General features: G+C 27.2%; 1 protein-coding gene across 1 annotated transcript in view; it reads right to left on the bottom strand.

Annotated features, from left to right (window-relative positions):
* The window catches only part of LOC129960972 (putative leucine-rich repeat-containing protein DDB_G0290503), a 101,929-nt gene extending 88,146 nt beyond the window's left edge, over window positions 1-13,783 (bottom strand). The window contains exon 1 of the mRNA XM_056074753.1: window positions 13,670-13,783. The gene's annotated coding sequence lies outside the window, so the exon portion shown is untranslated. The remainder of the gene's footprint in view (window positions 1-13,669) is intronic.
* Window positions 13,784-25,697: the final 11,914 nt, after the last annotated feature.

The raw sequence follows: 25,697 nt of genomic DNA, 5'->3' as shown, positions 1-25,697 counted from the left end.
CAAGTCATAAACTAGTGTAATAAATATTTTTAATAAAACATTTTTATCTATGTTGACTGTACTTTTAAATAAGAAATTGAGCCTATGATAGAAATATATTTGTCATCAAAATAAAACCAGGAAATTTATAGAAATATCATCCACAATAAGTAGATCTCCGATAATTAATCTTTTTAAAGGGAAATAAATTCATTTTTACTAGTTAATCAATGATTCTTTTTGTATGATCCTTGATTGCCAATCATGTACTGCAATCTAAAACGAATCTTTATCAACATGCAAATATTATCTGCAGTGATAATTCGAAATAGTTCTTTCAGATTGTCATATAGATATCATTGATATAGATTTAATTGAGCACTGAGTTAGCAGAATATTTCGTGCAGAATTTTTGACACATTTCTTTTTTTCTCGCAGTAAAAAATCTTTAAATAACATAAAAATTGTTTCTTTATTATAATAATATTTTTCAGAAATATAGATCTGTGCGTCTCACAGACGCGTAACTAGATTAATTACATAGCGCTTTTTTTAGATCTCTATGAATAAAACATTAGTTCATCATAAAGTGAGCTTTAAAATGTTTTGATTCTTTTTTTACTTGCTGCACGCAAATCATTCTCTGAACTCGAAATTACTTTCTATGGGAACAGGAAAAAATCTCTCTCACTAAGTGAAATAAGTAAGCATAAACCCAGTTTTATTTCAGTTCATCTCTATCTGTGAGTTCTAAGTAGCTACGTTGCAATTTATTGGAGATATTCCAACTGATTCTCATTTCACGACCTCATTAATGTCCTAATTTTGTTGGAAGTCGACAATATCCATTTTACTCAAAAAACAAAGGTGAAAACTGAAAAAAAAATTGTTTGCAACCTTGAATTCTAATAGAATACCTTGTTAGGAATAATGTTTTCGCTCTAGTGATTTTCAATTAATGGATATTTATTATGTAATATCTGTTCGCTGTTATCTTTTGCTAATTTTGTTTTGCATTTATCCTTTCCGCTATCATGAGTACTTCCGAAATTCCATTTTTGAATCTTCATTTGATATTCTATGCTTGATATTTACTCGAAGTATTAGTCACCCATCTTTTAACTATATGTGTGATCAGAATCATTAAGTGAAAGGCAAATTTGATAATGCTTGAATAAGGAAAGCTTCATTAATTCAAAATATATGCTATGAAAAATGTATAAATGCATTCAACTCTTGGCGCATTTATACTGAAACTAATGTAATTAAACCAACACGATTAAGACAATAAAAAGAGTGTGAAAAAGAATTTCGTTTTGAGAGAGAGATATTCAAGCTTATGAAATCATAATATGAGAAGACCTGGTTTCTGGAGAACTGTCGAAAATTCCTGCTGTGGTATATTGAAACCGCTCTATCAGGAGAGCAATGTTGTAGAATTATCACTGCATTTAAAATAAATGAGAAAGTGAATAAATCAGTAAAAAATTATCTTTTAAACTTGGCAAGGAAATAAATATACCATAATAAAGCAAAACTGGATAAATAGTTTCAATACACCTTTTTGAAGGATATCAATTGATTGCATCTGCACTCTAGAAGAAAAAAATTAATTTAAATTTTGAAAATGGCTGAATTACAGAAATATAATTATGTAATGAGTACTTCTTGAGACTCAGTGATTGCTATGAAACCAGAATTAAACATGACTTTTTGATTTATTGCTTGGTAGTACATAATAAAAAATCTGAATGTTTTGGCCAAAAAAAAAAAAATCTTGCTGTCAATTTCCTTCAATAGACTAAATAAATTTTATATCATTAATATAAATATTATGCATTTAGTTTTTCAGGCATTCCTATTTTTTGTGATCATACTGTTCGAAATAATGCATTTGTCTAAGTTATTCATTTGAACCTATATGTTTTTTAAAAAATTTAAACATACCTGTTTAGTTTCTCTTACTTCAATTAGTGGATCATGAAATAGCATTTACTTTTTTTCCCCAATGTAGTCAATTCCCATGATACCCCAATTACACGCCAAGCATTGCCGCAAATGTGACGTTACCTCCTTCTTCTTCCCACAGGATGCGTAATGAATTTCAATAAATAAATAAATAATGGCATGACACATTTGGCATATAATACACGATCATGTGTTGGCTCCTTCTTTAAAATGTAGAAAGGTAATGTTTTTTAATAATATTAATTTTACCTTTTCTTTTTAAATATTCGCTTTGATAGTATATTTAAAGAATGACTTAATTTGAAATAATAAAAAAATGTTAGTTAATAAATAAATAAATATTAATAATAAAGAAGTGCATTTCATTTGAAACAATAGGCAAATAAAACATTGAAGTCTACATAATACATAATATTAAAGTTTATCATCATAGATTTATTATTTCAATAAAATTTATGCCGATAATAAACAAAATTATCACACGAAACTCGAAAAAATATAAGAGAATAATAATAAATAACTGGGTAAATTGCGTTGTACTCGTATGTCCAAAGTAACTGCCCAAGTCATTTAGTATCTAATTGCAAGCTGTTTTATGCCTTTTCCACCACCAAGATGTGCAATAAATTCAGAAAATTAAGTTGAAACTATGCATTTGATGTATATCGAACGAACATGAACAAATTTCAATACTGATTAAATGTCTGCAACATTTTACACGTGAGCTCTAATTTACTCCTGATACATTTTATACGATGTGCTAACTGAATTGTAGTCCAGAGTAATTTAATTACTTATTACAGGAATTTTAATTTTTAATTAAAACAGCTATTTAATAGTTATTTTAAATATGTAAAAAATAAAAATATGATTAACGTTTTAACTAACCAATCGATTTTGGTTACAGTAACATGTTTACCAGCTCACAAATTTTCAAATCGAGACAATTTCCTACATTACCAATGATAAAGAAGGTAGCTGCATACTGTATTATAGTAGTGAATCAGATTTAGAGCTTTAATCTCTCTATATAAGTTGTATTAAAGAATATAATAAGTTCGGTTTTAGGTAGGTATTTCGGTTGGCCCGTAAGCGCTCAAAGGTTCTAATGGGGTGCCAAATTACTCTAACCCATGAATTCACAATTTTTAAGATGACCCTAAGTTTATTTTTTAAAAATCTAATGAAACAGGCTTGAACGCTTTCTAATTAGATTTTTAATCATATGCTACTACCCTTTTTCAGTCAAAACATAATTTTGAATTTCAATATTTTGTCAAAATTATTTAAACGGACATGAATTACCAATATCTTAACTGAGAGAATAATCATTTCATTGCCTTGTGTTGCATATGCTTTAAAAGCATTATTTCCTTCTCCTGAAGAATTCATTTCGCCTAGATAAAAAATACGGAGAAAAGGAAGGAGGCAATCAATGCCATGATTAAGGTAAAAATAGAGGCTCTGGTTTTACTGGGTAAAAAAAAAGAAAAAAAGAGGTTAATAAAGATAACAAATCTTGCAAAATATTTTCGTCAATGGCATTGTTCAATCTGAGGTGATTTATTTTTTCTCTTCTTCGTCAATTTTTTCCATTACCTGACGTGGCTATAGCCTAGTATAACGAGCAGTAGAAACGCGTGACAAGGGTTATGTTTTATTCTTCTGGAAGATTGTGTTCAATCAGATTCAATTTTTCTCTTTTTTTTTCCTCCTATTTGGATGGTACATTTTCATGCATTACTCATCTTTTTTCGTAAAATAAGGACTAATAATCGATAAAAAAAAAGATTGAAGGCATTTTTCCCAAAAAAATCCAAAGGACAAAAAGTAGGAGTATTTGACCGTGGGTATTTGTTCGAAAAGAGTAATCAATGTATCATTCAAATGGTTCATGTTTATCTTTTGCTAAAATGTTTAGGAAAAAATCCTCTTTGCCTTTTACAAAGATGATTCTAACCACGTCTCAAATATCTGGGAAACAATCATGTGATGAAATGCCTCTATAAATTAAAATAATTCAGAATGTTAACATGACACGCATATTTTTATTCACAAATTTTCCCAAAAAAATTCATTAGCAAAACAGAAAATGTAATATTTACAAAGCTGATTAACAAGGAATCTATTTTTCATGATATAATTTTAAAAAGTTATTTACCCCTATAAATTTTAATATGTTTTAAAAAGTAAATATTAAATTTAAATTGTTTTCCAGGCACTGAAATTTTAAAAATTCTTTTCATCTGAATTTCAGGTATAGTAAACCTCATATAAAGTTTTTCTTTTTTCTTTGATTGTATGAGTAAGTTAGAATTTTTTTTTCTTTTTACCTACAACAAGAAACAACTTCACTTCATGTGTTTCTACAAACAAGAAATTTGTACTTCATAAAATCTGAAAAAGTTTCACTTTTTTACATTTAAAAAATTTCACTTGTGTGTATAAACCTAAAAGATTTTTTTTTTTTTTTTTTTTTGTAATTGGAAGATTTTTTGTTAAATTAAATTTACGAAAGATAATGAATCTACATAATCCAAATCAATCCAAATATAAATGCACTACGCAAAAATGATTAAAAAAGCATTGTACTACTAACAATTTTCTTTTATAGAAATATTGTTCTTGTTAAATTCTTAATTCAAAGATCAGAATTAATCCTAATACAATGCCATTTGATAGGTGTAGCATAATTTTTAGAAGTAAAAACTGACGCTCACTTATTCTAAGAAGTGCTAAAACATTTCAGATATATTTTTGAAATATTCTGTTTAGAGCAAACGTTTTGACGAAATTTCTTGAGCAAAATCATAAAATATTAAATAAAATGCCCAATTAAAAATTAGATGAAAAAAGAAACATTCTTTTAAATAAATATAATTTTTGAATTCATCACTGTATCTAAATTCTTTTATAAATTTTTTCAAAGATGTTTCATAGAGAATTTTTAAAAAATTATATTTATATATTTATTCAAATATAAAATACAAATGGAGAAGAACAAGTGTAAGATTCTGTCTAAAACTCTTATTAAAACACTTTCTCTAAAGAAAAGTATTACAATATTGTAGGAATTTTTTGAGTAATTTAATCGTATCTTTAATATGTGTTTAAAAAAAGCAATGAAGAATATAATATAAAGCACTAAGTCTTTTCGAGAAGATTGATTTAATTTTAGATTTTTAAGCACGAAATTGTGTTTATCGAAAAATAAAGCAAATAGCGCCATCTTATTTAAAAAATATTCACTCGTTAACAAATTGTGCGCATAAAAATCTTGTACGAATCACACACATTCTTTATTTTCCAACAATTTCTTCTGGCAAGAATACGGTTAAACTGGTCAAGTAATTAAATGTCAGCCGTTTTTATGTCATTTTTAATATGCATGTGAAATTAATTTTTCTGTTAATACGGAATGTTATTAGTATATTTAAAACAGGAGGAAAAAAAATCTTGTTCACTATTTAACATTGTAAGATCATTGTTCGACAAATTGTGAATTGGGTTTATACGACAGTTATCTGGAGCAGATAGTCGGATCTGTCCCAAACCTTTCTTAAGGTGACGTACACAGTAGAAGATTTTTTTTTTAAAATTTTAACTTTGAAAATCCAGTTTTTTCACAGTAGGTCATTAATATATGTTTAAACTCATTTCAGTCAGAAAAAAACCATATTACACTAATTATTAATTAATTAAATAATATTTAATGAGCTAATTAGCATATTTTTTGAAACATGATATCTTAAATTCTAATTTGTACATACACACAATTCTAGTTGGAAATTATGCCTAATATTAGTCTTCATGTTGTCTGCCTCAATCACGTTATAAAAATATATAGTTTTTTTCTCACAATTTTTTCATTAACGATAAATAGAAAAAGCGAGATTTTTTCTCTAATTTTAACTTTGATTGAGACACAAAACATCCACTGCTTTTTACAGATTATTTTGATATATAAATAATTATATTTGGTTAATTCGTTGTTGAGTTATGATTGTTTGGATGAAGCAACATAGTGTAAAAATATCATTCTTCATAAAATGAGTTTTAAAAAAACCGAAACTAGAGTTTTTAGTGAAAGTACCTCAATAAAAATAATTATAACTCGAGAAATATTCCGAATATTGACAACATCTTAGTATCGTTTGAAAGCCAAAGGACCAGAGAACATTTTGAAGCAATAGAAAAAAATATTCGATATTTTGAACGATTTTTGAAGTTTCAAGTGTTTATGTACACCTTAATAATTCTTTAAATTATTGCAAAGTATATTCAAAATGGAGAGTAAGTGGAAGACCATCTTCACAGAATTCTCCACAGCAGTTGTAATTTGAAAATAGCAATTTTCGAGTCAAAGTCGAATTTTCCGCCATATATTATCAAGAAACCGTAATTTACAATGCCTGAAAATTAAAAGGCAACCTCTTTTTATTGAACGACATGAAACATTTAACAATGCGTAGAATTATATAAAAAAAAGTTATTTTAAGTGAGAAATGTATGACTGTTTTTTTTTCTGAAGAAAAGGACGTGAATTTTGTTGGTTTTGGTGGAATTATTTACACTATATCCGTCGAGAATAAAGATAGAAACGAAATGAGATTTATAAACGAACATTTGGCATTGACAGTCATGATTTGGGAAAGGTTTGCTTCAGAAGGAATTATTTCATTAATTTTACACGTTTTAGCATGGAATCATAAGTATATTAATATGTTCGTGATGAAAATATGTATTTTGAAGTTCCACTTTTAACATCTACTGAATACTTATTTATGCCAAACAATGCACCATTTCAAACTTCAGATTTAACAAAATTATTGTTTGAAATTAATTCGTATCAAAGTATGCAAATGGTATTGTAGAAATACTGATTTTAACCTTATGGAGATTTTATGACGTATTTTGGAGCGAGTAATTTACTAAGGGAAATAGTTATGCAGCACTGGAGAAGAAATGAAAGGTCATTCATTCTAAAAGAAATGTTTGAAAGGATGACTTCAAATGTGATAAACATTATTATTACGAATGAAGAAAACTATTTTGGATGAACGATGATGCATAGGGGAAATGTACATCAGTATTAATATTTTGTCCATTATACATTGAATCCATACACATAATACATGCCGCACTAATAAAAAAATAATGAAAATTTGGAAACAAATTTCGAGAAATTCTTGATTAACATTTATCTTATGTTTTTACTGACTTCCAAGATCTATTTTACATAAATTCATTCTATTTAACAGTTTAATTTTTAAGCTTACGATGACTGCATGTACAATCAGTTTTCTTCCTTATCATTAAAACGCTTGTCACATAATTACATCCATTCTCTTATCCAGAATAGGAGCTAATTATGTACAGTTTTACGTTCAACATGAACGCTGTTTTAATAAAAATACTTTTGAAGAATAAACTTTTTGTCCTAAGTATGTGTAATTTTCAAAAACTGTTAAAATTCTCATGTCCTGTCACTTGAGAGTTCGTAGAATGATTATTCGCTCCTTTAATGCCAAATATTTACAATAGAAAATCATAAAGAAGCAATACCTTTTAAAATAAAGAAAACATTTGAATGGTGTATGCAACGGATTTTTAAAATGATTTAAAGCTGTGATTAATTATGATACTGAGGTAAGAACTTTTTAAGTAAATAAGATAATTGTGAGCATTAATAATAATTAAAACGTTTCCTAAAAATAATTTGACATGAAATTTAAATTTTAAAGCAGTGTATGAAGTTTTTTAGTTTTATCAGAAGTAACATTAATATTACCTCGATTACAGTCATGATGACATTTCATTATTTCAATTCAAGCTATGCTATCATGAATATTCTCAAAATAAAGCACATAAATTTTATCATGTTTAATATCATACGATTCTGGAAAGAGAAATTTTGATTCGATTGGTTTCAAGTGAACGAGACTTAAAAGTATATATTGAATTTTTAACGTATAATCAAATATTGAGGAACAAACAAGATAAATTAAATATATATATTGAAAATTAACTTAAATTATCTGAAGTGTATAAAAAAATACTCATGTTTAGATGAAAATTGCTTTATTATTACAATTTTTCCGTTTCACTTCTCTGTAGAATATCATCATTTACAATACGCAAGGCCGGATACTAAAATTCCATTTGTTTGATATCCACTTGTTCAAACTCCGTCGTACTCTCAACAGACGCCAACCCACCAATGTCAAAAAGCAAAATATTGTATAAAGTTTATGATATTAAATAGAGCAAATGCAAACTAGGAAAACTCAAAAAGAAAAAGAAATCATATGAATTATATGATAAAAAAATTTCTTTTAAAGCCATTATTATTTAATTATTACTGCTTCATTGCAGCCACCTTGTCTATTGACAATTCAACTATTCATTGTCTATTGACACCTTGTCTGACTTGACATCTGTTGGCGATATGACGACTTATTGACTATTAGATTTAAAGCAATCTGAATTTTTGATATAGGATCGTTGCAATGTGAACGACTATATTAATTACTTTTTTTATTTATGCAAATTTCAGACAACAGATATACCTCGAAAAGATGGCAATTATTATTTTGCTTCATTCATGGGAACATTGAAATTATATATTTTAACTATGACAATGATTTCTTTCCTTTAATGGTTAAAGAAAAATTATACGATCAAGAGTCAATTCCTGTTTTCGTGACAAATATCAAGTTTTCAAATTCAACTCACATATTGCAGAAAATTAAGACGTGGACTGCCGTATGTAGTACAATAACTTGTCACGTATTGCTTACTTACGCTCATCATCTAACTGTGGCGTCCTTTGAAACCTCTCCAGTATAATGTAAATGAAATAAGAAGAGTAATACACTAAAAGGAATATAAAAAGATGTGATTATTTATTTAAGATGAATACTTGAATCGATAAAAAGGTTGAAGAATATTTGAAATGATAACTTAGAACTAAAATTCAGACTGCCATCACAGGCAAGTTACGATCTTTTTAACTAATGATCTATTTTTCAAGACTAGTAATACAATGCAAATTCCTCGCCATTGATGGTGCTTAGTAATGATTCATTAAAAGAACGATCTTTTTAACTAATGACCTATTTTTCACGATCAGTAACATAATTCAGAACCATCTCCATTGGTGGTATTTAGTATTGATTCATCAAAAGAAAAATTATTAATTCTTTATTTCGGATATTTTTTTTTTTCATAAATGAGTAGAATAGTTCAATTACAGGTATTTATTTAAAAAATATCCAACTCATATGAAATGCAAAATTCTTTATTTTATTAAAATTATTTTATTTTCACTTTGATTAATTAAATTTTTGATTGATTCTTTGCAATAGACTACCATTGATAAGTTCTCGAATTCTTTTCATGAAATAATTAAGAATATTTCATTTGCATAAGCCATCAGTATCGGTCAAGTATTTCATTTTTACTTTTTCATTATTTTCTTAGAATAAATAATTGGTGTTTATTTTCTTCTCTGAAAACAGATTTTCTAGCCTGATTTTATAGATTAATCTTTAATCATGCTGATTTTTGCAAAAAACAGGGCAGCTTAGTTAGAATTTTAGAGCTAAATCCGCATAATGAAATTAAAAACTCTGATTATTTAATAAGTAAATCTCATTTGAATGTGCTTGTATAAAATAATGCTAACAATATTAAATGTCTTTAATTTCTAGTAGTACACGAAGAAGAATTTTCAATATAATAGAGTTGTAGAATAATTGATATAAGCAACTTCAGCAATATCAGAAATTAATATCATGAAGAATTATCATATTGTTTCGGTTATTTTTTAAATCAGGTTTTATCAAAAAATTTTAATCCTATTACTTTTAAAGCTGTTAAAATCCTGGATTTCTTAATTGAATTCAAGAAATGATGATTTTTTACTTGAAAAACGATTCTGTTAAATCATTTTAGGGCAGAAAGACCATATAAATTATAAACTCCACCTATTCCCCATGTATAAGTAAATATAAAGAAATTTACATTTCAATGTAAAAAAACAATGGCTAGATATCGGTAAGGTTCTGGAATAAAATTCATTTTAAAGGGATTGACAGTCTGAAGATAATATCAAAATATTTTTCTATCTATTTTTTTTTTTGATAATATCAGAAAGATAAATGTCATGGTTAATAAAGTAAATATGTCGACGAATTTATGTTTCCTGTTTGCAATAGTAGCTGCGCAACTTATCATAATTTTGAAGGCTACGATTTATTAGGAAAATTTAGCTAGTTCGAATATATACATAATAATTTACATTTCCATTTACTTTTATTGATTATAAAGGAAAAGTGTTTTGTTATTGACTTTAATCGAAAAGTATTGTTTTCATTTTAGTAGTTAATTACAAAATATAAAATATTTCTGATTTAAATAAAATCTAACATAAGCAAAGGGAACATACGAACTTGATTTTTTGTTCAATTTGAATTTTGCTTCAAGTAAGTCATTCTACTAGAGAAAACTCAGGTAAATTTGCTTCATAAATACGAGTGAAGTTTATTGAATCTGTAAATTCATTCAGTAAATTCTAATGAAATTTCTTGAATTTCGAGTCACTTGAGAGTAAAAGTTATATTAGAAAACTTTCATATTGTTTTTAAAACTGTCCGATGGATGTACGATGAAAGTAATTCAGTACGCTCGATAATGGAAAAATATACCAAAAGTCGCCAAGGCTGAGAAGTATTACTGAATCATTCATTCATCATTCATTAAAAATATCTCTAAATCTCTCTTTCAACGATACGCTAGATAAGGGAAAAAGATACTGCATTCTATAAATATTCATGAAAACACGGAGAACTGGTAAAAAAAAATTACAGCCAAGATGTGCACAAAAACAACACTTGTAGACACAACACAAACCGATAACAAATGGCTAGTTAAAAAACATATATGGCATTCAGAATGCAACGCTAGAGAGTTCGATCTGCAATCAACACTGTAAAGAGATAATCAGTTTCTTATATAACCACGTCGACCTATAGTTTCCTGACAAGGCATGATATCACAAAGAATTCTCCGGAAGAATCTTGTTCCTAATAGAGATAGGGCCAAAAGTCTTGCATTTGCCAGATCATTCATTTTTGTCGCCAAGATGGGGGGGGGGGCATTACTGAATCATTCATTCATCATTCATTAAGAATATCTGTAAATCCCTCTTCCAAATAGAATGCTTACATGTCAAGGAATGGATATTACAGATCCGTAATAATATAGTCAAAAACGAAGGATATTTTGTGCATCTAAAAAGCTGACCAAGGAAAAAGTTGACCGTTTTTAAGTCAATACAAATTACCCATTGATGTTCATGAAATTTAATCTTTTCACATGACCTAAATTATGGCATCATATTCATCTTTCATTTTTCACCTGACTTCATGCATAAGAACAGTTACTTTCTTTTTTTGTCTTTTCAGATGACTCTTATGTTTGAGAAATAACTTTATGTTAAATATATCATAATTAGCTGCATTGAATCTCGAAAAGTAGATTTAATAAAGAAAAAATTGTTTTCGTGTTTGGAAATCAGTGCATAAAATTTAGAGGGAAATCAATTAAGAAAGTTCCAAGTACCCGTAAAAGAAAAAGCTTTTTTTCCCTCTGTGTTAACTTTTAGTCCCGTTAGAATGAAGCTTATACTCTTACGGAAAAATTTACTTAAGAGTAAAAGGTTGAATTTCATCAATTATAAAAACTTATTTCCTTGTCAATTGCAATGCACATTTTATTGAAATTATCAACGTGGCTGAAAGTGATTTTTAACTTTTTTACAAAATACCAAAAGCTATGTAAAAAAGCTGAGAACGCAAAACAGAAATAGAGAAGAATGAAACAGCAATTATAAGACCGAAATGCAATGAATGAAGAAGCACTGCTTTTTCCACAGACGGTGGTCTTTTCTTCTCGATAAATAAATGTATGATTAACATCTTATAGATATCATTGATAACAAATAGCCTTGAAACAGCTTCTTTTAATCACCTCTTTGTGAGGCTTTTATATTCATGATAATTTTTCATAGTTCACTGATGGAATTGTGCGGATGCCTTTAATGAAACCGGTATACCAGAGATATTTTGAAGGTAAGAAATTTTTGACTCAGATACAAAACTAAAGAAATGCATTTCATACTCCTCTAAGAATATAATATGTGTGCATAATATTGCATCAAGATAAAAATGTGTCTTAAGATCACTTTTAATATTTTTTCTATAAAGGACGTTATTAATGTTAATTGCCCTGAAGGAAACTACCAGTGTTAAGAAATTTTATTTTGAATAATTTTTAAAGAAAAATGCAATTTCACAATTTTGAAAAAATCAAAATAAATAAATCAAAAATAAACATGAACATAAATGTGAAACATTAAATAAAATCATAACTGTTTTCTTGATTTCATAATCCAGATATTGAATAATTCTTTTACATGCATGGAAGTTTATTCATTTTTCTAAGATTATAAATATAATGTATAAAATTCAGTATTTACATATCCATTACTGGATTCCATTTATGTTTGCAGCAAATCGTGAGTACTTGAATAAAATTTTAAACTGTTATAGCAGCTACACAAGTATTCAAAGAATTTCTTGTGTTCTTTATACTTAGTAATTTAAAGGGATGTATAAATAAAGCGAAAACAATATTTGTCATAAATAGCAAAAAGATACAATGCATACATATAAAATAACAGTATGAAAAATTTATCTTGATTGAGGAAACATAAAAAATTGCATATTGCACTATCACGGAACTATTTTTTAAATGCTTACATAATATTGCTAATAATAAAAACAATCGCATTTGCAGCAAATTGAATGAATAATTATAGTATTTATTAATATTGCCAAAATTTTAACTCTTTCAATAATGATTAAATTATGAAAGAATGCGAAAATCTGCCCAAATATTCCCTTGTAAAAAAAAAAGATATTGAAATATACTTAAGCAAATATATATTGTATTAAAAGCTGTTCAAATTCATCATATTTTACTAAATGTGATTTTGTATTTATTTCAAATAAATATGAAAATATCCAAATATCATATCTGGCCAAATAAAGTATAAATTGAAATATATTTTATTTTGAAAATAAAAGGAAGAAAAATATTACTATTTAAATATTTATGTACTGCGAACACCAAAGAAAGAATTAATTCTTAATGAAGGAATTTTAGCCTTTCTTGAATTTGGAAAGATTCATAACACGTTCATATTTTAAAGAAAATTTAATACTTTTTGTGTATTATTGCAAAAAATTTTATTTAAAAAAAATGTTTCAATATGCAAACACTTCCTTGAAAAGGAATAAATGTAAATGAAGCATTTTTAAAAATCTGGAATTGCTTTATATTCCACTTAAATAAACATGAAGATTTCCAGAATATTATTTCTCAATCAAAATAATGAATAAACTGCATTGTATTTTTATTTATAAAAATGTATTTATGTAAACTGCTCACTTGAAAATGTGGAGGATTCAATTAGAAATTATTTGACATTTATTCAAAAAGGAATAAACTTTAAATTTAGTTTGGTTTGTGAAATGTGACTTCATATTTATTACGAAAAGGTTTGCGAATATTCAGATCATTATAATCTAAAACAAACTGAAGTAAACTTTTAGATGTAAAGCAAAGAAAAATACAAATGTTAATGCAATGCGCTCACCTGAGAAAGAGAACGAAGTAGCAACTTCAATTAGGAAAGATGAGATTATACACAGATTACTATAAAGCGAAGGCTCAACACCACACCGGGACACTGAAACGACCACTTTCCACCGTAATCTTGAAATGTATAAACGTCGGTCCGAGGTTTCGGACGGCCAGCTGGATCAAATGACCGGCGCATGAGTTTCAAGAAAGGTTACTATGGTTACCCATGCTTTCCACTGTTAAAGGAGTGTCAGAAACAATTTTTCTCTACCCAGCCATTCATCTTTTACGAAACTTTTATTCTTTTATACATTATATCTTTTTAAGTTAGCCGCGCAGAGAAATGTTTTGATGAGACATAAAAAGTAAATTTACTTTTTTCATTAAAAATAAAACAGTATTTGTTAAACTAATTAATAGTTGAACGTTAACAGATAAATGAACCATGAAAACACAATAACCACCAGCACACGAACATGTAAAGAAGAGATCTCAACAGTAAAAAGAAAAGTCGTAATAATGCGGGTCGAAGTAACGTGTTATCGTAATAGTTTAAGTCAAACAAATGACGAAGTTGCTTTTAAACCTATCAGTGTGATGAAAAATAAAATTTTAAACCATAATTAAAATACCTGTAGATTATGAGTTTTCTTTTTCATAAGTTAGGAGTCAGTAAACCTGTGGAACAAAAAGGACAAATTCTATCCATATTAAATACAATGGAAACTCTTTAGTATATCTTTCTGCCTGTTCTAGATTTATTCCTTTCATTACTAAAAATATCTTTATAGAATCGCGGTTTTTTGGGAGTATATCTCCTACTTTGAACTTCTAACATATCGGTCTTTCCTTTTACAGCTCAAATAAATATAGTTGTATTCGTTTCTCCCCATATAATAATGTTATCTAAAGTGCTTGTTTTTATATTAGGCTACTCAAGTCTTCTCGGGCTCATATAAAATAGTTAATAATCCATTGAAAGACGGGGGGGGCAATGGGACAGATGGGATGCAGTTTCACGGTCATATTTTTTTTTTAAAACTGTCAGGCTATTAATTATTTCACTTCACAGTTAAATAATTAAAATCCAATCAACGCAAATTTTTTAAATTCTATTAAAAATAAATTCCTTTCAAATTCTATTAAAAATAAAGAAAAACTATTACAATAATGACAAATATTTTAATTTTTATCTGCTGTAATAAATTTATTTAAAACATAATGATATATCCAGTAATAAGAATTACATTTAATTGTATGTTCTGCCGCTAAATGTCAAGAAAGGATAAATGCACAAATATGGTTCCTCTGTCAAAAATAAAAATAAAAGCATTTGAATCATAATATGCTAAAATGATTAGAACATTTAATTCAAAAATAAACCTGTACCCTTATATGGTACAGCAAAAGTATGTAGTTCTACACATGTTGATCCAATATTCTTAGCAAATCTTTTTGGAAGGTTTCTTAAACAATATACTGAAGGGGTTTTATTCAAAAGCTATGAATATATTTTTTAAATTAAAAAAGGAGAAAATACTTTAATATACCATAGTACTAATCTTAAGTTTATTTTTAAAAATTCCCTCAAAAAAGTGCTATTAGCAGTTTTAACCCATCTGTGAAATAATCATATTTCTTGAGATGGTGTTTTTCCAGAAAACCCTCCTTATATCTGGTTTATAATTAATAGTTTTTAGTCTGAGATACAAGTTAGCATCAATAATTTGTCGCTTAAATTTATATTATAAGAATTCTTGTTAGAAGGCGACCCCTCCCTCTTTGAATCTGTAAATTAGAGAATATTGAGATTACAAATTGAACACTTGCTTTTCGCCAGGAGAGAGTAAATATTGCGGATATCTTTTCGTTTAAATATCTTTCAATCGACAATGGTATATGATTTGCATTACTTATTAAAATATCATTCTTGAACCGGTCTTGTAATTTTTGCGAGATCCATAAAACAAATAAAAAGCCATTATACAGAAAATATCTTTAAAAATTTTTATTAATGGAAGAAAGTACCTTTTCTTTTTCAATTTTACTCCAAACCATATGTACAAAATCAATGAGACTTAATTTGTTGAATTCTGTCATTAATTAGTTGATATTTATCAAACGCGAAGTAATATTCAAAATCAAATTTAAAGCGAGTCAGTTATTTTAGAAGTTTTTCTGGATAATTCAATAAGACTGATATTTAAGAGAAGGAGACTTTTCTGCTTAAACCCATAACACACGATAAAAAAAGGGTCAAGGAATAATATTATTGGCATTTGAGGGGAAAAACAAGGCCTTGTAAAGTAAAACAATAAGAGAAATTCATAGACGCCTAGCAGTTTGGATTTGGTTAGAAAATATGAAATAAGTGGGAAAAAAATATCATTAAATATTTTTCAAAAATAAAACGTCTTTCAAAATTTAAATTTAATTGTTTTTTCTTTCTAAACGAAATATGCATTTCTCAAAGAAAAAAAAATCTCGCTATTAAAATGATTATTACATATTTTTAAAAATATATTTTACATGAAGGAAATTTTCGATAAATTCACTCACATTTTATCTTAATTTGTTTGTAAGGTAATACTTGGCATCTTGATTAATTTTCTATCAAGATAAAAACCCATTATCGTTTAAGATGATCATTTGTGAATTTTTGACAATCTATATTTTACTATTGATTAAAGGATGTTATTTCAATAATGCGATACAAAGAAATGTGACTTTTATATTATTATGATTATTATAAGCAGAAAGCTATGTTTTTCTACTGGAAGAATTCTACATTGCCCCCCTTTAACTTGTCCTTAGAGAAATTAAAATGCCATAAAATTAATATTTCAAATATCTTTATTCACTTTTAAAAAATATAAAAATAACAGCCTGACAATATTTGCTTTTATTTCTTTTTACGAACAAAGAAATATAACTGAAAATTGCTAGTATTTTGACATATTATCTGAAACAGAGTTTTCAGCCACTTTTAGAAATGCCCCCCATTATGCATGGTTTTGAATCTTTAAATTTTTATGGATATAGTAACTTTACGTTATTCGTTTTACGGATATTTATAGTCACATTATTGGCCAGAAATGCAGTAGTCTAATATTTAGTATCTTGAAAAGCTTACTCAATGAAATACCTGCAGGAAGCAAGCAGTGCAATTCCATAAAAGATTTAAAACAAATGCATAAAAAAGAACATTTCGCAAACAAATTTAAGCAAAAAACCGCATATAAATCATTATTAAGAGTGCTTCTAAGGTAGTTTTTAAATACAATAAATAACTATTACCTTAATAAAACATAATAATTATTTTAATCTTGAATTGGCTTTTCTAAAAAGATATTCTTAGAAATTTTTTTATGTAACCTCCATCACTGCTTCAATAGAAATTGTTATATGCTGCAAAAATGTGAAAAATAATCTACTTCATGCTTTCTAGAAAAGTTTTTGCCTTTAATTTTTAGTATTGAACTTATATATTACGTAAAACTATAAATATTTGTAAGCAAAGAAGGTTAATCAAAGCCAATGCTTTAAAAAAAATCATCGATTATATAAGATGGATTTTTTCAACATTTTGCAATATTTTAACTTTTTTTTAAAATAAGCGAACTGGAAATTCTTTACATTTAGTCTGAAAATGTGAAATTAAAAGAAAACCTGGTCTATTACAGTCGTTTGAACTTTTAAGATTGCATTAATTTCGGAGAAATCTATTGATATAATTTGGCAGTTGCTCAATTCACCGGAAAAAAAAATGTTAAAGAAAGCAAAAAGAAAGAAAGATAATCCCCCACACCTCGATTTTTAATGCGAGTTTATACAGATTTTATTCTAAGAATTTCATCTGGAAAGAAAAAAAAAAAAAATCACTGCCAGACATGGTGTCATTATCCAAAAGACTGCATGTCGTCAATAAAGAACCCACTGCCCTTTATTTGCGTGATTTTCAAGTAAAAATATTCACCACCCTAATAACCGTGATTTGAATTTAATATTAGTAACGCTTTATTTTAGCCATGAAGAATTATTTCCCTTTCATGACAGATGAAGCACTATTTTCTATTTTCGTGCAAGAATAAAATACTTTTCTGTTTTGAAATTTTTGTATTGTGTCTGAAAGACCAATCAAGAGTTTTTATTTTTTTTAAAATGAGCGAAAAGACCCCATTATATATTCTCAGAATGTGAACAAATAACCGTTGTAATTTTCGTTTTCTAAACTACTAAAATTCTGAAAATATTCACTTCATGATAAAAAAAAAAAAAAAAAAAATACTGCATCTGCAGTTATGATTTACAAATTAAATTATAAAAATAGTAATATAAAATCACTAATAAAAATGCGGATTGATTGGTTTATTTAAAAGAATATATTTATTCTAGTTAAAAAAAAGTTTTAAAAAAAATATTATTTCTAAAAAAAAAAAAAAAAAACGAAATATGCCAAAAATTGGTGGGGAATTTTTTGTTTCTACTGCTATAAAAATCTTCAAATGCAAGAATTAGTTTATCCAAAATTATGATACATTCATGCAAATAATCGTGGTAAATTCACAATGAGCATTGTTAAATATTTTTTTAAAAATGAAAACACTTGAGTATATTAATATCAGAATCGTAATCTCAAAAGCGTCTTGAATATTCATATCTAATTACTTTAAGATGCTTTTGAAAGCCCCTCCCTTTCTTGACCTCAGTGGCAAAAAATATACTAGATATCTACACTTCAAAAACATTGATTGTTGCATCTCAACTGGTAAACAAACAGAAGTTCATTTAGTCTCAAAAGATGGCGATAAATAAGTGTACAAAAGGCGGCGTCTTATCAAAAGGAATCAAGGAAATTTATATTTTAAATTCTGCAAGTAAGTGCTCTTGAAAAGTGTTAGGTATACGATAAAAGAATACTTTTTGATAACAATACATTTCCCGGTCTTTAAACAATCTTATCGTGAATCGTCAAAGAAAGAACTTAAGACTCAATTGTATTAGGGTGAATGTGTTTCGAAGTGGAACTGATAAGTTTTGCAGTCTAACAATAGTTTTGAAACGTCTTACAAATGCGTATAAATTTATTTTCCGAGATAATTCATTGCACGAAATTATGTAATATTTACGGTATTATAAATGGAATACTTTTATTATAAAGTTTTTAAAACCACAATACAAATGGAAGCCATTTGTATTGGTGAGACTAATTCCTGCCTTTCACCCACTCAGGAAATTCCATTTGCGAAACTTTAGCACAGAAAATGAAATTAAAGCATATTTTTGTTGTTATCAGCATAATTTGGTTAGTGGTCAACTTTAAATAAAAGAAAGGTTACTTGTGAAATAGTCTTCAAATTTGTCTGGATTTTTTTTCAATTACTTCATACAAAAGCATTTGTCATTGAAAAATTGCTGAAATTTTAAAATACTACTGCGAATAACACCTAAAATTTGTAAAGTTTAGAGATTTTTAAATAATTACTAAGCGTTATTTTTGCAGGAAAACACTTTAAATTGCCTCAAATAAATTAAAAGATCAAAATAAAAATGTTTTTTCATCATATTGGTGAATATATGTAATGGCTGTGTTTGGGTCTGTGAGAAATTAACAACACAAACTTTCTCTCATTCTTTCAATCAATAAAATTAAATTATTAAAGATCATATTACCTTTTTCCATTTAGATTGCCAATTAACAAATACAGAAACGGTCTCTGATGGAATACAACAATTCATATACTATATTCAATTATATAATGCATAGATTTCCAGAAATTCTTCGGTTCAGTCAAAATCCATAACACATCCAAACCAGACAAACGATTTATGCGATTTTTTATTTCATAATTTATTACTAGATTTGAATTTAAAACCAATTTTAAGGTTTTAATTTGATTATTGAAACGAAATTAGTCTGCAAAATTTCAAATCACTTCATGGTGCTGATATGCAAATATAAGAATTGTAAACGATATATTTGGAAAAGTAACTAGCTATTGTCTTTGGTCAAATCTCATAAAAAATTTGAATGAAATTGGAAAAAAAGGGTAAAAAAAATATGAATAAAAGTTTTGGCATTCTAAAATTGTTTATCCAGTCTGCTTTAGAATTCTCATATCGAATATAAATCACTCTAAATAACATTTGAAAACTAACAAATAAATATTAAAATGAAATAGATGAAAGTTGTTTCATAATGGTTTTTGATCAACAATTGTGTTAAATTTTATCAAAAGAGTTCTCGCTTCTCTGCTAAATTTTGTAACCTTTTCTATATCCTCAAAAAGTTTATTTTCGCTTCGAGAAATAATCTTCATTCTTCATCAGCTTATAAATTTTTGGATTTAAAAAAAATTTATACATATTGTGAGTTGCATACAAATATTTTTATTAAATGCTCATAAAATGCCTTCTTGTTACATTATCTGTAAAATGAGTGGGGTGAAGTGTAAAATGTGCTGGGCCAATAAAGAATCTTTGATGCTCGGATGATAATAAGTCAATTTATGCTCCATACTAATTTAACATTGGAAACCATTGCGTATTTTTCCTAAACAAAAACGGTTAACGTCGCAACATATCAGAGAATATGCAGAATTGCGTTGTCATATGACTGTGATGTCACATAGCTTGGCTTCAATTATCTTCAATCAGCTTTTCCTATCTGGCTTATAATTTTAGTTTTAAATCTAACTTAAAGATAAGCTTTACTTCTCATAACCTCACTCCTTTTTTTCTTTCTTTTTTTTATCTCAAAGCTGTTTGAATATCCGAATTTTTTTTTTTCTTTTTAAAGATAAACTCCTCTTAACAATAAGTACTTTTTGAACATTTTAAAATATAACAGTCTTGAGGCAAGATAAGATGGATTTTATGCTTGATCGTATACTTTGTAACTAAATTGTATGCCATTTGTACAATCTATAAAAGAGTATCGAAATTTCTTCTCGTTAATCACAAATATATAATCATTTTAAGGTTAGTAGTGGCTCGAAGTGAAAGAATTCTGGAGACATATTGAATATTTTCTAATTAAACAATAGATATTAATATTCTCTAATTGTAATTTGTCTTAAGTTTTTTGTAACGTTATATCTCCTTTGTACCTAAAAATGTATAATTTATTTTAAAATTACATTAGTATAGCTTATTTAACATACATTACGTGAGCATGAAGTTTCACTTAAAACAGCAAGCATTTATTTTCATTTATTTTGATAGCAAGGGTTTCCTGTCAATTTTATGATATTTACTTCCAGAAGGTAATGCATTCCGATATGCCAGACGAAAAATTATTCAATAATTACAACATAAACGATTCAATAAATTTATTTTTGTTCCTTCTTTTTTGTCCATTTGTACAATATAAAGCGGCTGAATGCGACTCTTTTTTTTTAATACAAAAATCCAGTGTAATAGCTGAAATAAAATGTAGAATACTGTACGAGTAATAGGAAGTTAAAAAAATTCCTTTAGCAACGCAAAAAGTACCAACGAATCCATTTCCAAGACATTATTGTAACGAAAACAGTTATAACAGATAATATGATATAATTATTCACTGACCCACAAATGAAGCTAAATTACTTAATTTTCTTAATTTATATTCAAACTATATGTAAAGGTTTATTTCCTCTGTTAATTTTATTTATATTTTTATATACTTTCAATAGATAATTTAATTTTTAGGCTTTTTAAACTATTTCGATTGTCAAGTATCGAAAACTTTATACATGGACAAAAAAATTACTCTTGTCGCTTCTCTGAGTGTTTTTTAAATGGGAGAATAATCAATTGACTGCATTGAAAAAAAGTTAAATTAAAATTAAACATCACAAATTTTGTATTGTTCATTTAGAATTCGCAGAGAAATTTATCTTTTGAAGTTTCAACTATCTTTATTGCCTTTGGGAAATGCAATCGAATCGCAATGTTTTGAAATTTTGTTTTTTTAGAAGAAGATTAATTTTGCAGAATTCTTCAGATCATTAATTTGCAATACTGATACGAGACATTTCCATTAGAAAGAAAAAAATATTAGTTCTTTTAATAAATAGCGAAACTTAAAAGTTCTCCCTTTTTAGTTAATATAACCGTAGCTACTATACTTGTTTTCAGGAAGATTTCCAATTAAAACTAAATGAAAGTGGTGAGACGAAAGGTACTATTCGTGAGTATATGGACTCTACATTTGACAAGCTCCAAATCTTAGCTGAAAATAAATATGCATTTGGCGTAGCATGAACTGAAAATAACTAATTAATAATCATCTACTTTATTTTGTTTAAACTAATACAGTATAGCTATTTAACTCTGTGTGATAATGTCAGAAATGGAACAAAGTAAAAAGGGATAAAAGCTTTATTATTGCAACTCGCCTAAATTAATACTCACTCCTTTTGGTATCTACCTTGTCCAGTGGTAAAGAAGACAGAAAGACATCTATTTGAGAAAGGGAATAGATATCCAGAAGGGATAATATTTTCTTTATTGAATTTTGATAATCGTCTGAATTTCTTTTAATTTAGAACCTTTTTGTGAGACCATCTTAAAGTTTGTTCTTTTATGCAAGAAAATTAGATAAGAAAACTTATTTTTATTAATAATGTGCCAATCCTTTTTAATGATGATAATGATAAGAGAAATGCGGATTTTAAGTCAAAATTTGTGTTAAGTTATAAATTATATCCGTCGGAAGGGACATATTATGATATTTGTATAAGAAACAACTTATTATGTGGAATAATATATTAAAATGATAGTGTTTTTATTATTTTATTCCATCTAATGAGACTTAAATGATTTGTTACTACTAGTATTGTTTTTGGAATTGCTGCATACATTCTCCATATCGTGGAAATAAATTCTTCATTATAACTGACATCTTTTTCTTAAGAGTAAACATGATTGATACATAAACATTTGTTCTTTGATACAATGAACCAGTTTTAATGAATATTAGAAACTCTTCAGACTGATTCCAAGTTATGAAATTATCAAGAAATCATTTTCTTGGTCACTTTAAATTTGCTACAATTCTAAGGAAAGTTATTAAAAATGGAATCTCATTAAAAAAAACCAAGATCTTTATTTCCATGATTTTTATTCATAAAAATTTTTTTAATGGAAAAATGTGTTTTTTATTATTTCGTGGATCCTCTAACCGTGAGAAGGACTTAGACAAGAGTAAAACAATAAACGTTCAACGATAGTAGATCCAATTCATTTTTAAAATAAGAATGGGCTCTGAAATAAAACTCTGGATAATATGGATAAAATTGACACTGCAATAAAATTATTTTCATTAATTTTATAGGTTTTGTGTTTTCATACTTTGACGAAAATTTGTTTGTTTCCCCGATCAAATTTTCAACTTATGCTAAAACCATCCTCCCAAGTTCTAAATGTTGATGAATGATTGTAAATTTCTGCTGTATTCATTCTTCTAGAGTTGTTGTTTTCGGAATCATGTTTTTTTTTTTTAATCCCTTAATGATAAATCTCGGAAACTCTCTGTTTGCCTTCCCCATCTTCCCAAACCAGATAATTCTATTAATTTTAATTAAAGCTCTCTTTCAATAGTTTTTAAATAAAATGTTTGGAAAATTTGAAATAGTAAGACATTTAAATGCGAGTCACTCTCAAAAGAGTTGGTTTCAGTGTCTTGCGGATAAAAAAATTCAAAATTTAAATATATAAGTAAATATATACAAAATAGTAAAAAAAATAGGAGAACTTCTTAACACGATTTAAATACCATTTAATTATAGATTCAAATACCATTTATTTTTCAAATTTTAAAGCAATATACTTTTTAGAACAAATTAATTAATGAGGAATGTTATTGGAATAATGCTCCATCATTAAAATGATAATTTTAATTTGAATAAGTTCGAGTGTATGATTTTTGTAAATCAATTTATAATAAAAAAAATAAATTAGTCTGAAAATCCTCCCCCCCCCCAAAAAAAATCGAAAAAACCCTTTCTTAAAGTTGCGGAACTCCTTTGCAGTTGTTTCTTTCATGCCTATTATTAAACAAACAATTGCCTACTTAATAATCAGTGTCGAGTTATACTGCATCGTCACTGTTTTCATTCTGATAGCTCTTTTTGTGTTAGAGATTAAAGCCATATCAGTGAACAAGTCCATGTTGACGAAGGGCAAGAATTTCATTCAGTAAACAGGTTATCCACCTTAAAATCATCACTTCTGGTCTTAAACACAATGAAATCAGTTCATGCGTTGAGATACACGCCAAACAACAATAGCATCTTCATAATCTAATGTGGAGTCCGTTGCACATCTTTCAGAAGGAAAAAATACGTGACATCACTGGGTTACGAAATACACAGGGTGTCTCAGAAACCTTCACCGAGGCTTTTATTCCTTAAATATTGATCATAGCCATATACTATAAATTACAAAGTTGTGTAAAAAAAGTGCAAAATGTTATGAAATCGATTAAAATTTTCAAGGGATTAAACTTTAAAATCCCTTGAAAAAATTTTCCCAGTACAAAAAATTTCCCAGCTAGTAAAATGTGCTCCATCCTCTAATAAGGTCATGTACAAAATTTCAGAATTTTATCATGAAAACTCTCAAATATATGTTAAAACAAAGTTGGTGAAAGGTCAATCACAAATTAAAATGCAAATGTTTACAGCTTCAGTGCAGATGACGCGACGCAGGAATGCACCAGAAGGAAATAAAAGATGCTTCATATCCTTAGTTTTAAATACAAATTTTAAAATCTATGCATCCTGAAAAATACTTTAAAATTTTATATCATGAATACAAAATATAACTTAAAAAATAACACAGTCAATGAACTTGTAAAAAAACTTAGAAATGTTTGCATATGCAAATATATGCCTCTGATTGGTGTGTCCCATAATCTCAATAGACGCGTCATTATATTATGTTATTTGTGTTCTGTCATTGATCAATAGCATAGCTTACGTAAGAATAACTCGCACATAAATATTTCACACTTCTGCTACATTTTGAGAGTGCAATTAGCCTGTACAAACAGTATGTCACAATACAGCAATGAAGAACTGTTTGAAATCCTAATGCTTTACAATTTATGCAATCGCAATGTTAGCGAAACTGCACGGGAATATTTTATTTTTGCTGCACAAATATGCACTTTAATATGTGCACTTTAAACTGCACAAATATTTTATTTTTGAAAGATGGATGATTGTTCCTTCGTTTTCTGAATTAAATAAAAAAATTGTAGGGGTTTTTTTTTTTTTCCATTTTATAAGACCGGCTAAGATTCTTAATACATTTGAAATATCATTTACTTAGCTGAATGAATTGTATAAATAACGTGCTTTTCATTTTAGTGAGATTAATTTCGTTTTTTTCCCCATTTTCCTTTAACAATTCATTTAAATGAAACAATTTCATTTCTTTAATTTAATAATAATATATATATTTAAAATAATGTCACATTTGTAAAGTGGAATATACTCATTAAAATATTTTGCATCGTTTTAAATCTTATGCACCTTGAATATTTGTAGTAGGAATGGATTTAACCCGTAGAATAAATTATTGCCCGATATAAAAATAAAAAAATATCTCTCTAAAGTACCTAGTATTCACAAATTTTTCAATACTTTTTTCTTTTTCTAAGTGATCACCAACTTTAGTAGGGTAAAGGAGTTAAGCCCTATATACAAATGGATGTTTTTCTTTTTAAAATTTTACAGAAAATTAAAATTTTTTTCTTATATTTGAGAAAAAGTTTAGAAGATTTTTAAAATTATTAAAACTTTTGATTACTTACTAAAAATACTTTTAGTATTTTTAGTATATTTTTTTCTAAAAATGTTGACTAATTTATCAAACTATGTTTTCTTTATATATCTTTTTATATCATTTCAATTAGGTTCTTTTATTAATCTTTTTAGTTTGATGGAAGATTCATTTCTTGTAACTAATATTACACATGTGAGAAATCAATTTTTTTTATTGACTTATTTATTTGCAGGAAAGATAGTCCTTGTTCTGCATTCTTAAGTGCT

This window comes from Argiope bruennichi, chromosome X2, assembly GCF_947563725.1.
Source record: "Argiope bruennichi chromosome X2, qqArgBrue1.1, whole genome shotgun sequence".
In the NCBI taxonomy this organism is placed as follows: domain Eukaryota; kingdom Metazoa; phylum Arthropoda; class Arachnida; order Araneae; family Araneidae; genus Argiope; species Argiope bruennichi.
This window is presented reverse-complemented; position numbering and strand designations above follow the sequence as displayed.